Genomic DNA, 17,895 nt, shown 5'->3' with positions numbered 1-17,895 from the left:
CGTTGGCGCAAAACTTTACCCAATGAATTTGATTTTCCGAGTGGCAGCCGGAAAGGGTTTCAAATCGGAATCGATTTCCGAAGAATCGTCGGTTGAAACAAAGCGACGAAAATGAATATCTTTCACTTTCGGCGGACTTTCGTCGGACCGGGGTCCGTTCAGCAACCGGAATCGGACACGAAAACACAATTTGATTCGAACATCGGGTTTCCACGCTTACATATGTAAATGTGCAGGTTTAAATATCTCCCAGGCCGACCCCGGGATGGACGCATAAAAGCCGGAGAAAAAGCTCTCCGACCGGCGGACGTGCCCCGTCACGTGGAAACGTGGATGCCCTGCCGAACTTTATGAATATTTCATAAATCGCACGAAGTGTGTTGCCGGGTAGGGGCTATGGTTTCTTCATCTTTTTTTTTTGCCCTGGTTTCCCCCGCGCAAACCTCCCGGGAGAAGAGATGATGCGGAGCGTGAAATGGTTTCCGGCGCAAATGTGGTGCTTTCCCCGTACCTTGGGCCGATCCGGATCGATGGAGAGATATTTTTAATCAAATCACTTTAAGATGGGCTCAACAAACAACGTTCAACTCCAGCTTTCAATGAACTCGATTCGCCAGGTCCGAAAGTTATGATACGGTTCCAATTTCGAACTTTAACTTGAAACGTGAAATGGTACGTTCTTTATGTATGGATGAAAAATATTTCGTTGCGAAATCATATTTTCTGTGAAAAGTGCATCATCGAAACTGGGCTCCAACCAACAAAAGTTATGTTTATCAAAAGCAATAAAGCCCAATACATTTTAAAACGTATCACGATGATATTAAAAATACTTGGTACTTTTTCCCCATACTTCTCTGCCATTTTCTGCCTCCACACATACGGGTCCCCGTATGCATCTTCGTGCGATCTCACGCTTTCCGGGCTCATACTGTCACAAGCGAGCGCATCCTACGCTACCGGCACCGGAGCGATGGAAAACTAATTAAAAAATTCCAAACATTTTTCATTATACCGCAGAGCATTATCGACAAACACCTCGCGCTCGCCGACGATGATTGAGCCGTACACAACGAGTGTCGAAGAAATACCACAGAAAAACCCGGGACAGAATGAAAGCGGCGAGCAGCTTCTGCACCTGGATAAAAATCTACAGGGTTAAAACAAGGGAGATCAACTGTTGTTTATGGCTAGCAAATAGTTTTTAAATATATTTTTATTTTCATTTCCCCGTCGCTACGTGTTATAGCGTTTTTATGTTTGTACATTTTATTTTTGTTTTCTTCATACTATTTGAAACTCAAATTATTATTTCCAGTCTTTATTTTCCCTTTTATGTCAAATAATTTATAACATTCATGCAACATTTTCAGACCGTTTCAAAACAGCAAACTTTACAGATTGCTATTTCTATTTTTGTATCTTGCATTCTATATTTTTATTTTCGCAGATCAAACAAAACGAGCATAGTAAGAACAAACTTCAATGGAAAAACATTCTTTGAAGAAGCTCGAAAAATTATACAGTGTAAATAAACAAGTAGGTATCACTGAAGTGATACGAAAAGATTTCATCAGAATCTTTTCTCGCCACAGACGTAAACCCCTTTTCTGGCGAACTTTAGTTTGTTCCAGACCACACCAGCAAAATAAACCGAAAAAAAGCTGGCCAAGACGTAAAGAATCGCCAATCGATATTTGATGCATTAAATTTAAATTATTCATACCATGTGGAGCGGTGAGCGACCGTTTCCACACACTTCCATCTCGCATCCCACTGCTGCATTTAAACCACCCGAGATAGATGGGCGAAACAATCGACAAACAAACCATCGGAACCGAGAGGGTTGTAAAAAAAGGATACACGCCAAAACGCTAGGAAACTTGGGCGGAGGGCTACTCGAGTGCTTGGGCAGGGTTTTGCTGCGTCCGTGACCAATCAACGCCGGTCGGTTCGGTCGTTGTAACCGGTTGTCGGTTGTCTAAAATCCGTTTCTTTGTGTCCACATCAGCGGGCGATCGTTACCGGCTCGGTGTCCTCGGTTTCCACATTCGGAAGTATTTCCATCAAAATTCCGATTCACCGGGGCGGATGACTCATCCAAACACGATCGATTGCATTGGTTTAACGGTTCTCGGTTCGTCGGGCTCATCGTCGGTATCATCAACCCGTGGGACAAAGTGCCGGTTAGTGGGGAAAAGCGAGGGAACGCGCACCTGCCGATCCGGCCATAATCGGAGAGGATGTTTCATTGCAAATCGATCCTGCAATCCAAACCCATTCCTCGCAAAACCCTCCGTGTGGTGAATAGTTCAATGGAAAACAAAAGAGAAAAAGGGAAGGGCTTTATTGCCTGCCAACCGTAAAACAACCCCGCGAGCGCGATTTGACTCTGATTTTTGACTCCGGGTGCAATTTCGGGTCATCGAGTGCCATCATCCTTGACCCCCCCTCCCCGATTTCCGACCAGTGTCGGAAGCCTGGCCCGACCCGAGGCTCGATGTCGGGACCGTGCGCAACTTTTATTTACATTTATTTCTATAATTGAGGAAAGATAAAACAATAAAAACCATCCCGCGCCGCGAGGGCTCGCTATCATCGTAGGTGCAATTTAGCGATCAGCCCGCTGGCATCGGGATTTTCCACCGTGCCACGGCGAAACATCGAATTATCGTAAACCCGAATCGAGAACCCGCGAGGACACCGTTCGCGCTTGGTTTTTTGGTTCGCGCGCACAACAAGGCCCCGCGGCCTAAGCGCAGAGATGAGGTGAGTTTCCCAGCGCGGGAAGCGACCGAATGCGAACCCGGTTGCTCCCCTTTTCCCCCCGGGACACTGGTGCAATAAACGGCACCGGAGTGTATCGGAAGCATAAGCCATAAGGGGGTGGGCGAAATGTTTGCCTTTACCACCACTAATAACTGAATAAATAACGACCGACAACGAAGTGCAAACAAATTCTATTTAATTGTCTAGCAACGGGATTCCGTTGCGAGCGGCGTGGTTATGATGCTGGTTGGGGAAAATTGATCCCGCGCCCCTTCGGGTCCCCCGATGTTGTGTGTGTTGAATGTGGGGTTTTGCGGGAATCTTACATGCTGAACGCTTTTCGCCCATTTAGAGGATGTTTTTAATTTTTCCACCTTATTGAACCAACAAGCGATAGTTGTTGATGTTTAATTGCCAGTATGGATTCTAACACATCGAACAGGGATTTTTTCGATCAGAAATGCTATTTTGTTATCAATCATATGAAAGCACAAAAATTTAAAAAAAAATGTATAGAAAAATCGTAAAAAATGGGCGTATATCAACTATAGAAGCTTTTTTAGGATTCACTTAAAAACAATATGAAATGTGACAGATAAAAATTCCAAGAATCTATTTGACCAACAATTACATAGATAAAAACCAGTAATCTGTGCAACCTAATATTATTATAAAAAAATATTTTAAGTTAAATATCACAATTTATAAAAACAAAACAACAACAAAAAATATCACATCAAAAAAGATTTAAAATTTTGGCTTATATCAATCTTTCTCGGTTAAGCAATACGGCCAGGTCGTCTCTCTTGATTAAATAAAGTAATCTGTTTTGGCTATAATTTTGTACTTAGCGAACTCTTAACCTGATTTCTTACAAGTTGAACTTGTTTTGTGTTTTTACAGATCCTTTGATTTTGAAATAAAATTTAAATTATTTTGTATCCTTTTTAAAAAAATTACAAACTGGAATTAAAGTATGAACGGTGATGTAAACTTTTAAATGTTTCAAACTTTAATTTGTTTCTAAATAAGCCTCATCGGAAATAGAGTTGGAGGTTTTTAAGTCGTCAACTTGCGTCACACGTTGCCATCAATTATACTTCGCAAGCAGCAAATGCACAACTTTAAGTGCAACAAACTTCACCACAACAAAATCAACAGCTTCGCTGTTTATTCGAGTGAGCAAATTGCATGGTTCATAAATTATTCCTCAACTTCGTATTGGCTCTGCTCCGTTTGCGTTCTAGTTTTATGTTGGGAATCACTGATTTGTCGAAGTACACATTTTCCCGCTTTCAGTTTTCTTTCGCTGCAACCGTTTTCATTATACGTCTTTTTTTTCAAGCTTCAAGCAACGGTCGACGTTAGTTTCTGTAGTGGAGATCCATGCAAATATCACTCCAAATTACGAGCCGCAGTTTGCGCGGCGAAAATGAAAAACAGATCAACATTGGAAATACATTATTCGAAAGGATTTTTATCATTTTTGTCAACACCAGCGTCACAATACTCCACGGCAGAACGATCTGCGTAGATCGTGGTTTCGAGCAAACAGCATTCTGTTCAATTAAATATCACTCTAACGGTTCATCGAGGCCTTCGCACCGGGATTCGTTATCAGCCCGCCAAAGTCATCCACTGCCGGCTCGTTCCGTTGCAATTAATTTCCATCCAATCCATTAATACTTCAAGCAAACACACGGTCGAAGCGCAGAGTGGAAAAACTTTCCTGTGAAACACCCGCACACACGAACAAACACACATCCGGATACAATTATGAGTGACGGCAACGGCCAGCATCCCTCCGGCCACGTGCGTGCACACGGCAATGATTTCCACGCCGCACCTTCGAGATGCACCGCGCTTGGCACCGACATTTTCCAGCCACGAGTGCAGCGTGTTTTCTGGCGGTGTGTTTTATTTGTTTATTTCCGTTTTCACAACAGTGGCAGATAACTTTCCGGCTCCCGAAGTTTTTGAATTGCCCTTGTTCTCCGTATTCGTCCATACGATCGCACTTCCTATAGTTGTTTTTTTTCCTTTCTTTCCCGGGTCTTCAAACTTTTCCCTCCGGAAAATTGGCGTGTAGCGAAAGTGGAAAGCTTGAGAGCAAAACGGTTGCAAACAAAAATGGACCGACAAAAATCCACCCGAAAAAAGGGCCATCCGGTTAGAAGGCGGCAGAAATACTTCACACGTACAAATTCGCCCACACACACACAGACAGACACGCAAAACCGGAAAAGGACACAAACGCAAAATGCTAAAATGCACCAACAAAGGAGGCTAAACGGCAACAGTGGCAACAAATCACGGTGCCATCAGCGTAACAACCGTCGCTGCGTCGTTTATGCCGGCGCCTCGATGGAACCGTAAGGATGGGGAACACGGCAATGCATCTGCTACCCGCCGCACCCGGCCTCTCCAACCTCCTTTTCTCATGTGCGATGCATCAAAATAACGAGGATGAAAAGAGGGTGGTTAGAGAGGAATGCATGCATGATGATGGTTTTTCAGAATTCGTACGCCACGAGCGTGGATGAGAGAAGGCCACAAGAGCAATTGTTATATTCACACACCGAAACACACACACACTCCCATTCACATGCACAAAAAACCCACCAGTGACACTACGTGTGTTGGTGTTTTACGGATCTTCTTTTCCCAGCTTTGTTTGCACTCGATGCACTTTCGGTTCGAAATTGAGTGCTGGGAAAACCATGCAACGCTTCGAGGTGTTGAACTAACCGCGTGAATGTCACCGGAAAAACGCTGTCCAGGGCGCAGCAATCCGAACCGCACGATCGAACGAAACGCCACAGCCGGAGCAGCACTTGCTCACACGAAAAGCATTCCCGACAGCGGCGAGAGTTTCGAGACGACTGACGGAATTCTGGCCATCGACGATATTTACCAACATCCGACGGGACGATCCAACCGACACCAGGCGGCACTACAGCGCTGACAGCGATTACTCGACGCGACCCGTTCGGACTTCCACCGACGGGCCGACGGGCACACGAGTTTCCTTGCTCGGAAAAGGAAAAACGACAGTCGCGAAAAGGCTTGCGAGATGAAATTCAACTAGCGCGCACGAGATGTGTCGTCAACTGCTTCGTGACGAACCGGTTTAACGGACAAATTCTTCCAAAAACCTTCCGTGGTTGAAGACACGTTTTCTCCGTCGGAAAAGTTGGGGAAAACCATTGAGCGTCCAGCATCCTTCGCGCACGCGTAGGGAATAAGGGGCCACGCTGGGCATTTTGATGTTTTGCACGAGTGAACCTGTTCATTTTCCATGGGAAGTATTCACCACCTTGTTGGGAAACTCACTGGATATTTGAATCGAGACTTCTCCTTGGTAGATGCATCGACATGTAACAGGACATTCATTTGCCATGTTAGCCGTCAACAATAACGAATTATGTGACGACAAGTGATCGTTGATTTTTAAAAGAGAATATGTTTTTGTGTCAAAAACCTTAATATCCTCAGGTATGTGTGGAAGGAAACTTGACTAAATCCTTACATTTGTAGATTTTACTATATTTTTGGTTTTAGTATATACTACAACATACAACTGCACTTGTATGTACGATCATGTTCTTAGGCTTATAGTTGTTGGTGAAAATGGAACAATATGCAACTTGTTTTAATTTGTAAAGAAACTTATTTAACTAAACATGTGAGTTTTTGAGTCTACTTCCGTCGCATACATACATAGTATGTTGCTCCGACAACTAGTATTTTTATTGCAAATTTTAAATAGCGTTTTAAAAAACATACTATTATTTATGTGGACAAACAGCTCAAGTTTAATTTCGAGAAACTCAATTTGCAACCAATTTTTGTATGACTGTGGGATTAACGTTTCTATTCTCATCTTACATTCCGTTCCGAAAATATGTAATCTCAACGCATGATTTCGTTCCAATGTGGGTGACGTTTACAGTCTGCCTAAAGTTTGCTCAGTGATCGCACCTTCTTGAGCAAGAGGTGGTCTCTTTACCTTTGGAACACTCATCAAACACTGCTTGTACGCCTGTTTTTTTTTTTCTTTTATCCTTTCTTTCTCCCGAACTAGAAGTACCGTAACTAAGTGCTCGGCAATCGAATAAGTTTTGCGGTGATCAAATCACCGCATTCTCATTCTTTCGCTCGATAAAATAAAACTCAAACACACAATACACTTTCCTGCTAGGCGTCTAAAAAGCTTTAGATTCAATTTAAAACACCACCACCCCGGCCGCACCGCCAACGCCGCCCCGCCAACGTAACTAAAGCACACCGCGAAGGTTGAGGCGAAAGTTTAAAGAATAGTATAAAAAAAACAACATCACAGCTAGCAACGGAACCGGAAGAGTTTTCCTTTCCGATTGTCCGATCCGATCGGTATGGATGGTTACTTTGCCGAAGGGAGCGAAAAAGTTGCTCGAACTAAGCATTTTGGCGAATTTGTCTTGAAGAAAGTAAGGGGAAAGCCGGAAAACAACGAATATCAGCAACAATACCGGTGCGCTGTACCTCCCACACCTCATCACACTCCGGGTGCTGGAGGGAAAATTCAATTTTTCCATGTTTTTCGTTTCGCTCGCGCGGGCTCAATGGCCGTTTGCAGAGTGGACGAGGTACAGGACATAAGCAAGTAAACAAAAATGAAACCAGTAAGCGATTTATCCTATTTGGATAGGACAATCTACCAGAGGGAAAAGGGTTGCAGGAGCAGGCCCTGGACTTTTCCGAAAGCTTATGACCTTTTTGTATGACGGGAATTAAATTGCAATGATTTTTCTCATTTTCCCTTGCCTTTAGTGCGGTAATGTTGGCCTTTGTACTGAAAATTTAATCATCTTTAATACGACTTGTTTTAAACCCGTCGTTTTTATTTGTTTGTGATTATCTTTGTTTCCAATCGTTTATGTATAAGTAACAAGTTGCTCTTAAATTAACCAAAAATAAAAATTAAGTCATTATTAAACACGCATCGTGTATGTATAAGTTACAAGTTGGCCTTAAATTAAACAAAAATGAAAATTTAGCTTTTATTACAAACTGATATCCTTTATTAACTATATTATAAATTTTTTGCAATTCTTTTACTAGCAAAACGAGTGTGTGAAATTGGAAGAATTATAATAATATGGCAACCCGAGTATGATGTGAACTCGTGAAGCAGTAATTAACAGTCAGGACGCTTATTCCAACAAAATAAACTGCTGTAAATAATGAACTACTCGTTTTTTTCGAGTAAAAATATCTGTTTGCATGCCACCAACGTATCAAATGTAAATAATCATATCATTTTATTGACGCTGCTTTGTCTCGTACAGTTTGTTCCGTGCCATGCCATTTGCCTTTAATTTGAACAAACCACTCGCCCATTCCGACTCACAAGCAGTTCGATGTTCCGGAATGGTGCGACAAACACTTCAATTGAGCATTTGTCATGAGCAAAACAGGAACGCTTCAGCACACAAAAGAACGCACGTCTCGTGAGCAGTTTGCACGAAAGTGCTTCCCAGGAAGAAGTTTTCCATAATCTTTGCACGTGTTTCAAAGCCGCATCCTTTGAATCATGCACGTTTCAGCACGAACGGCGATTCGACGCTTTTGTTTACATGATGAAGGAGTATTTTTTATTTGTTTTGTGTTTTTTTTTCTTTCAACCCAACTTCTTTGCATGTAAAACACAAACAACCGATCGATTTGGCATTTAAAAATAAACAAGGTTGTTAAGATAAGTTGAAGTGCACACACCGTCAGTTTACGCTTTAAATGGTCAATTATCGTTCTCGAAGCCAAAACCTGATGGTAAATAAAACGCAAAAAAGCAATAAACAGATACCGGAGCAGTCCCGACAAAATTCGACTAGATTTAACGGAACAGGAAAAACCCCATCGCAAGGGCAGAAGCCAAAAATAAATACCGAAAACTCGCCACCCACAAAACCGACCGTTTGTGCGTGGGTTAAAATTAATACTCCTCATTTTGCACTTCATTCCAGAACTTTTCTCACCGCCCAAAGGATGGGTGATGCTTTCGAGTGGAGGACAAAACAAAAAAATAACAACACAACTTCTCACCTTCTCCAGCAATTCCAACTGCCGAAAATGGCTTCTTTTCGGCCTCCGATTCGGTGCGTACGGGGGTGTTATCCAGGGGGTCCTTCACTTCAAAAGAAGCACTTAACATAAAACTCGGCAGAAGTAACCCAATTTTTGCACCCTCACACCTCATTCCAACCCAACCTCCCCGGGGGCGATGGGGTGCGAGACTCGGCGAAACCAATGCCATCGCCACCCGCCGGTAGCTGCAGGCCAGGGAGCAGCACAAAATGAGGCAGGCTTAATTAGATTGTTCTTCATCACCATAATCATCAGCAGCATCGTCGAGGTGGCCCACCCGGCGCGAGCCACATTCCTCTCGTCCCCTCGGGCCGGTGCCGGTGCTATCATCTTCTCCATCATCGGAGAAAGCCTGCCGGAGCAAGCGATGGGCGGAGGCGGCTGGAAGGGAAAGGATGAAATACCGAGCGAGGGGTGATACCCGAGCGACGGTATCCAGTGGGCAGAATCTCTTTCACCCCCTTGCCGGGGCATTGGTGGCACCTTCCGGAACTAACTTTCCCACCGTCTCTATTTCGACAAAAGACGTAAAACTTTCGGACCGTCTCAACACCGCCACCGGAGTCTCGCCCGGGCCGGAAGCGGAAGTTGTGGGTTTTCGAGAGCTGGGCGCTGGTAGGGCCCTGCAGGGCAGGATTTTGATATTTTTGGACAAGTTTGATTTGATGGGTCCGGCGGATTTTGATGCGGAATAGCAATAGGAAGTGTAACAAAACAGAAGTTTGGCATAAAAGAGGAACTTTGGGGCTATCGTTTGCTGCTGGCAAGTTTGGAGGGGCGGTTGGGCAAACTCGGGATCAACTTTTCCGTGAGAACAAAGAACCAAGAAAGTGAGTAGGACATATTGTTTGCTTGAATGGCCACCGAAGGATTTGCTACTTTCCTCGCGCCAAACAAGCATCAATAGAATCATACCGATGCTATTGTTGCAAAAGATAAGAAAAATAAACATAACTTCAATTGATCCTATCAGATTAATCAAGTGATGTTCAAATTTGCTTTTATAATTGATCAACCACCAGCGGTTATCAATTTATACAGCACAGATTATCAATTTATTTAAGGGACCAAGGTGAATTGATACCTCTACAGTATTCCATCTCAACTCGAGAGAAAAGAGTATTTAATCTATAATGCAAAACTTGATCTTCACAAACATTACACTGCTTTCAGGGCTAATGCATTCGTGTTAACCCGTTCTTTGCCCGCGTGAAGCTCCGTTGCTAGTGCTAACTCCGATGTTGCTCTTATCATTTAATTAATCTAATTTTAGACTACTGATGTTTTAATCTTTATCTAGTTGCATCTATTCAGGTTTCATTGAGTTTCCGCACACATGATTTTTAATAGAATTCCGATTGTTCAGCATGTTATCTAACTACACAAACTATTTGTATACCCAATCCTAGACTTTTTTAAAAATGATTTCAAACTCCCGGCTCAAATTGATTTTTTTATCTTAAGGTTTCCAAAATCTTCTGGCATTTAGAAATAAATTGTAAGTGTCAAATCTCAATTCATGATAATGTATATTCCAGTCCCTCATCACCTATAAGAACCTTATAGGTGTAAAAAACGTAAAAGTAAGTAAAAGGGAGATTGAGTTTAAAATTCGCTTTACCGCTTTAGTTAATATCACAATAAAGCACGTCACCTTGAATTCCAAACACATGTGTTTTTTATACTTTCGAAACCGTAACTCTTTTCAAGTGAACTCCTCTAACCTTTGGAGATCACAGGGCGTACATTACAAAGCATTAAACCTGATGCCTACCATCACCGGGAGGAAAAAACCGTGCGTCGAGTGCTCATAAATCTGCCAACATTAATTTCGCGGCATGTTAAGCGCTCACTCATTGGCTTCAACTGCACATTGTCGCCTCATACCAACCTGAAACCCCCAGTAACGATGAGAAATCCCTGGAACTTGAAACCCCGTTACGCGGCACTAATTAACACGGGCCTGAAAATCCCTCCCATTGAGCACGAGGCCTAGTATCATATACACGATAGGGTATTCATTTCTTCCCTCATCAGCTCATTTTTATTACGCCAAGTGATTCAATTACAAACCCAATCTTCTAAGCGCCGCTAAGCCTCCGCCCATCGCATTTCTTCGCCATTTTCCACGCACGCGGAAACGCGATACAATGAGCCGGCTTCGGCTGAAACATGAACGCCAAATCTGACTCTCGCAGGAAGCGATTCTCGCGAAACGGTGATAGGATTTCGCTTACCCCGCTTACGTTCGCGGGAAATTGAGTCAAGTCATCTTAAGGGTTGAGTTGACAGACTGTCAAGAAGCGAACGCGATGCCGTCGCCGTCGTCATCGTTGTCGCCTTCATCGTTCACACCCTGCTGCTGGGGAAACCCGCGGGGCCTCAGCATACGATATCGGCTATGCTGTGTGAACGCCTCGCTCGAGTCAAAGAACGTATTACAGCGTCTTAGCCCCGCGACAGCGGGTGGATCAGAACAAGAACTGAAGGCCTGATGGGTCTATCGACGGATATGGACGTGATACGGTGAAAGCTTGACTATAGCTAATGAGATGTCATTTCAAATGTGCGCCATGCTATGTTGTAAGTGGCGCACCGTCGTATCGAGCCGGAAGTGCGATTACTAGCAACGATTATGCAGTAATAATACTCCCGCAGGCATGCTAATGACTGCTCTAGTTTCGAGGAACAGGTTTATCGTATGTTTTAAATAGCAATATTCTTAGTTCACTCTCAAACGGAATACTTTTGGAAGTATCTTTTTACCTTTTTAAACATATTATTTGCTCTATTTTTCCTGGTCTTTAGTTTGTTTGATTCTTTACAGCTGGAACTTCTTTGAAATCGTTTGAATTTTGATCTTCATAAAAATAACTAAAAAAACAAAACACCTTAAGCTTAGACTACATTTTTTATACTCAATTAGTTGCGTGAAATGCCGAACCAAAATTTATCTAATAGGTTTTATTTATCCTCAAACTACTTGTAACACATATTATTCTTTGGATGATTTCGTTTAATTATTACATCTACGAATCCTGATATTAATGATTGTCTTAAAAGGACTTTGAGAACATGAATATTTTCAAATTTTTCTATTTTGATCCTTATGTTCAATGTAAAATTATTAGTTTTTCAATTTTGAATTATAATTTTTATCTCATCTACACTTCATCATTTCTACTATTTGGAATCTATATTCTACTCTGGACATTCTATACTCAATTTCCATTTTACATATAAGCATGTTTCCATACGATCGTTCCCTATTCCCCATTCTTATTTATTGATGTACAACATTTAAACCGTATTCACAGGTTCTCGATTCACTTATCGCCTACTGTTATCCTATTTAACATAGTTTCACATCGCTAATCCGCTTTGCTACTCCGACCATTCAGCTCATTCCCTCGAGCATCTCCGTAGCCCGTGGTGGCAATTCATAAGCAGCATATTCCTCCATTTTCAACATAATAACTCCGAGGAATGGGTTTCCTCCGGCATCAAACGGCGAGTATTATGGCGGGTAAATGCAAACCAAACCCCTGGCAAAGGGGAGGTGTATTAGAAACCACGTCACAAGAGGCTATAATGTTATCACACTCCTATCCACACATACAAACATACAAACATTTGTGCGTGACTATGCGTGACTCAGAACGTAAGCAAAAATTCGCCGAATCGTTCAAATGAACGTCAAAGCCATTTCCACGGGATTGGTTCGTTCGGAACGGTTTCTTTTCACCATCAAAGGTTTACCGGGCTCCTGCTATACACAGGGTCCCCGCCTACGTGATCTCCGACCCCGCCTCCCCAGCAGCGCTGATGGTGTCATTGACGTTATTGCTACTACACCGGTGATAAACTTCGTGATCATGATTATTTTGTCGCCGTTGATGTCACGGGCGTACATCATTTTATGATTTATGCTTTGTCATCTAGAGCACATTTACGCCCCCATCCATGTGTGTATGGCCGTGTTTCGGTGGGAAGTCGCATGCAGCATCAGTAAGGGCCAGCCTCCACCTTGAGGTAACCATGTAACGGAACGGAACCTCGACACGGGGCTATAAAACGGAAGACACACTTCTTTTTTACTCGTCCGGAACAGAAGGGGAAAAAAATAATCATCTCCCCTCGTGCGAGGAGAAAATTCCACCCACTTCTGCCCTCCCTCTCTCTCTCTCTCTCCTGATAGCTACAGGAAAAGCTACAGCATCAAATAGAACGTGGGCGAAAAAGGCGAGTTCTGCTACCTTCTCCATACGGCACGAGGGAATGGGAGCATATGTTTACGTGGGCCCAATGATTGATGGTGTGTGTCAGTTTGAATGTCACGATACGTCACCTTGCGTATGATCGCGCCGGCTAGCTCCAGCGTTTTGGATTATGCGGCATTACGCTGCACTTACAAAAAACGGGAAAAACGAAAACTCGACCACTCTTTCTCACGTCCTTGTAACCATAACAAGCCGGTTTCTTAAGGGTGGGTTTGTGTAAAATGGCACCCTCTCCCGTTTGACAGGTAGAATTGTAAGAGGAATCCAATAGACTGCATGAAATACACTTTTCACGTCACGCTCTATCAAAGTTTCGTTTTGCTCCGAAATTGAGTGGTAAATTTGAAAGAAAAGTTTCGAAAACACTCGAGTTTATGAAAAACAAACAGTGCTACCTGGTATACAGGGTAATCTGTGAAGAAGATTGGCAAAAAGAGCTGTGGTTTGAGGTAGAATTTGTTTACTGGATGAATGTTTATTATCAAAACACACTTATGAGGAATGATTGAATTAATACTCTATTTAAAGCGCATTAACCGAACTCATACTACAATTGTCATATAAATGTTCTTATCAAAGTTGAAAATAATATTACATAAAAAATAGAGATGGACTTTAACCGTTTTTAAATTCATTCATCCCGCATTCAATCTGACGCACCAAGTCAACTAGTAAAAAGGAAACAAACACCAAAGAGCAAAGAGGAAAGTGATAACATAATAATGTTTTGCTACCATTATCGGATTATCGTGTTTACCCCCCCCACCAGGTTTAGCCTACCAGGGAATGTCCGCGAAAGTGTTGATGATGTAAATGTATAGATTAAATACGTGTTTAATCATTTCTGACACATGTTTATGCCCGCGTTGGCAGATAACGTAACACACATTTGGCTGAAACTGGTAACGGGTTAGCCTAATTAGCAGCCTCCGGTGTGTCGTTCCGGCGTGGTTGTCACTACCAGACAGGATACAAAATATACAAATAGAAAAACTCAAAAAGACTAATGAAAGAAGAATTAATTGAAAAAAGTTTAAAGATAAAATAAATCATATTAAAAATAAAAATTAATTATAAGAAGATAAGGAAACTCAATAAATCTAATCATTTAGGCATCAGCGAAATAAAAAGATGCAACAAAGACATTCTGATAAACCAGGTCATATAAATAGAGGTAAAGTATGTAAAAACATATCTAATCTCCTGGGCAAGGTTCTACTATTCATGAATTTAAACTAAATAAACAAAGTAAATATGATTTTGAACGATACTATTGTCCGACAAAGCTCTAAAACAATATATCTGAATTACAAGAACAATTTACTACTATTTCATCATGTTCAAACATATTGCAACTGGCCTGTGAAAAATATGTACACACCTAAACAACAAACAAATTATTTTTCGGGAGTATATTTTCTCTTGTTTGATTTAAATTTTCCTGTTATCTCTCAGTTACGCTAATCGGATGGTATTTTCTGGAAATATTACTAATAACGCTGTGAAAATTGAAACAAGCCATGCTTGAAGAAAGATAATCGTTTCATGATAATTATTCATTCGCCTCAAACAAACCGTTACCACCAGACATGATCGAAGTGTAAGCAATGAATGTAGACCATTATTTAGAATGTGATGTTCTCCATGTCTTCAGTCTGATACGTTGAGCAAAGTAAAGTTCATCCATGAAGCCATTCTAAAGATCGGACTCTCTGCACTACAACGATAAGGAAAGTACGCATTTATGAGCCGGAGTTCAGCATACTATTTATTAGGTCACAATTTATCAGCCCTCTAGAACAAACAAGGTGATTCGAGTTCGGGCCCAAATGAACTCCTTAAAATACACTCTCACACACACACACACACACACATACAAATTGCGCCAGCATTAATTCGCCATTCCCTGCACAATGTGCTACACTGGAGCAATATTTGTCATTGTGAGTGATAATCCAAGGCAAGTGGTCCTGCTGACGAGCGAACACTGCTAAGCCTAATTTATGATACCGCTAGGTGTCTACGCCGGTGCCGGGAGAACGACGCAACATTATGCTGCCAGCAGCCCTGCAGCCGATGCCCGAGCCACCGTAGTAGTAGGGACGTGCAACGCATTGCTAAAATTTATCTCACCCGATGCGATACGGATCAACCCCGGTCCGCCTCGTTGGCATCAAGCCGGTAACCGTTTGCGATTAATCTCGGCATACTCTCACTCTTTTCGTCGCTTACCTCTCCCCTACCCCTCTCTCTTTCTCTCTTCTTCGCTGACGCTGGGGAAAAAAGGTGATGAATTTATCACATAATTTTACACAAAATATTGTGACGTCTATCTTTATGATGATGATGAGCCTCATTCGGAAGATTCTGTTCTTCTCGGTGCGATGAGAAAAGCGAAGGAAAGTCCGATACTTATCGCGAACAAGCGTCTGAAAGCAGCTTTCTCTTTGACACGAATAAAAGAAAATGTGTGTGGGTGTGTTTTATACTCGCCTCTTCCGGTCTTTAGGTTGCCTTTCGGAACGGACTCCCCCGACGTTTTCGGTCCACGCCGTTTTTGATGCTGGGAAGTTGTTCGTGCCACAAACGATCTGGTGTCGGGTTTAAACATTTTCCGTAATTCCAACACGTTAGCCGACACATACACACACACACACACAACCGTGGCCACCGGAGCTGACGTGGCCAAACGTCACGCGGACAGACCACCGACTCACTTCATGTCGCAAATAATTGCACTTTGGTCGCACATTGCATCCAAACACTCACACACGCGACCATTTTAGCTCTCTTCATTTGCTCACTGCACTGACCCATCGATGACTGCGGTTCCTCAATCCTTCCAGGTTGTGCCGAATGCGGTGGGTCGGAGAGTGTGTGTGTGTGCCGTTGGAAAAGCTGTCCCAGGAAAGCGACCCGCTCGAAAACGAAACGATGGCGCTGCGCTATCCGGGTTCCCCGACGATGGCAGCATGATGCACTCCACGTGTTATCTCTTCTTTATTGCATCGATGCACTTACGACAGGATGAACATCCCGGCCGTCCCCGGTTGCAAAACACGCCAGCATTCCTCCGAACGCCAGCCCGTGTCGCGGCAATATAACGCGACGAAACAGAGTCGAGTCCTCGGACCCGCAAAAACGGGGACAACGGGGCAAAGGAGAGGGGGAAAAGTTCTGGCAACAACATTAAGGTTTATGTATCGATGGTATGGGACTACGTGTCCCGATAGTTTACTCCTGTCAGGGCTCTTAAAAACGTTAAAGTATGCACATCCCGTGCGATGGCAGTGGCGGAAGTAGAAAGCCATTGCAAACCTGGACGAAGGAAGGGGGGGGGAGGGGGAGGGGGGCCGATAAAACTTGGATCATCTCGAAACACTTTCCCGGCTCTTATCGGGCAAGCATGTAATGTTATTTGTGTGCCGTTGAAGCTGCACGACGGCAACATTATTTATGCATGTTCGAGGCCCTCGCATAACCCCGGAAGCTGGAGGAGGGAGGAGGGCAGCTTTGCAAGATGCTAGGTGGAAGGATGGACAGGAAAGCATGGTACCATGTTTCAAAAACTGCACTGCATGATAAGGGATAAAATTAAATCGCAAGTTGGCTTGTGTATGTTTCCTTTTTTTTATATGTCCCGTTGTTCTTCGCCTGTCTTTCGTGACAACAACTTCGGACAGGGTAGATGATTGTGCAGATGTAGAGCACAATCAGAGCGAACAGGTTTTCGCCTCCATCGGGATGTCACTGCTGATAAGATGAAGAGGAATTGAGATGAACAGCAAAAATAAAAAAGATGAACAAGGTGTGCGAGCAATCGAGGAAAAAGAATGTTGAAAAATGAGGAAAACCCACCGTGTCCCGCTCGTGGTTCGATCCCTCATAGACCTCAAAGTTTTTCAATCTCCTAACAGCGGTTCCCCGGCGCAGATTTGTATCATCCGGCTGGACACTTTACTAATCCCAAGATCAAACTTTCGATACGCTTTCGATCTTCTGACCCCTATCAAAATTCAATCACACAAAATCGATCCACCGAACCGGTCCGTCCCGGGTCAAACGAGACACTCCGCTCCGTTCCAATAAAACGCTTTAATATCCATTGAGCACTGAGTTCCTGCCAGCCCGGCCGCCCTTTTGCCGGGCCAACCCTTTTGACCCGCTTCGGTCGGCAGATGGTTCGAGTTTCTGCGGCGTGAAGACGCCGCGCGAAATCAATACTCTCCGGGGCCAATGTATAAATAATGATGCCTTACCGCTTCGCTCACCTGAACCAGAATAACAATCACACGGTAAACCGTCGAGATGGGACGAATGAAAATGGAAGGATTTCAACTTTTCCTGTTCAGATTCGCCTTGCCGTTTCATTCGAGCCCGAAAGCCAGACGGAACAAAGGACGACTCGAGGACAAGAGGACATGTCCCCGATCGTCCAGCCACAGGGTGAAGTGGCCCGCGAAGGAACCATTGGACCTGGTGGACAAATTGATACGATTTCGTTTCTTCTATGTTTCGCTTGTACTGGCTGTTTGGCTGTCGTGTTTTGCATCCGATGTGGTGCCTCGTATTTGTTCATACCATAGTAAAGATGCATCGAATCATCGAATGCGACATTTGTTACGTAAGTGTACGGCAAACTATTTAAAGTGTGGCATTATTTATAGGTCATCCTTGTCTCCTTGTATCCTCATTCATTTACCTCAACAACAACGTCACA

The sequence above is a fragment of the Anopheles coustani genome, chromosome 2 (genome assembly GCF_943734705.1).
Source record: "Anopheles coustani chromosome 2, idAnoCousDA_361_x.2, whole genome shotgun sequence".
NCBI classification, from domain to species: domain Eukaryota; kingdom Metazoa; phylum Arthropoda; class Insecta; order Diptera; family Culicidae; genus Anopheles; species Anopheles coustani.
The sequence above is the reverse complement of the archived record's forward strand: the minus strand, read 5'-3'. Positions refer to the sequence as shown.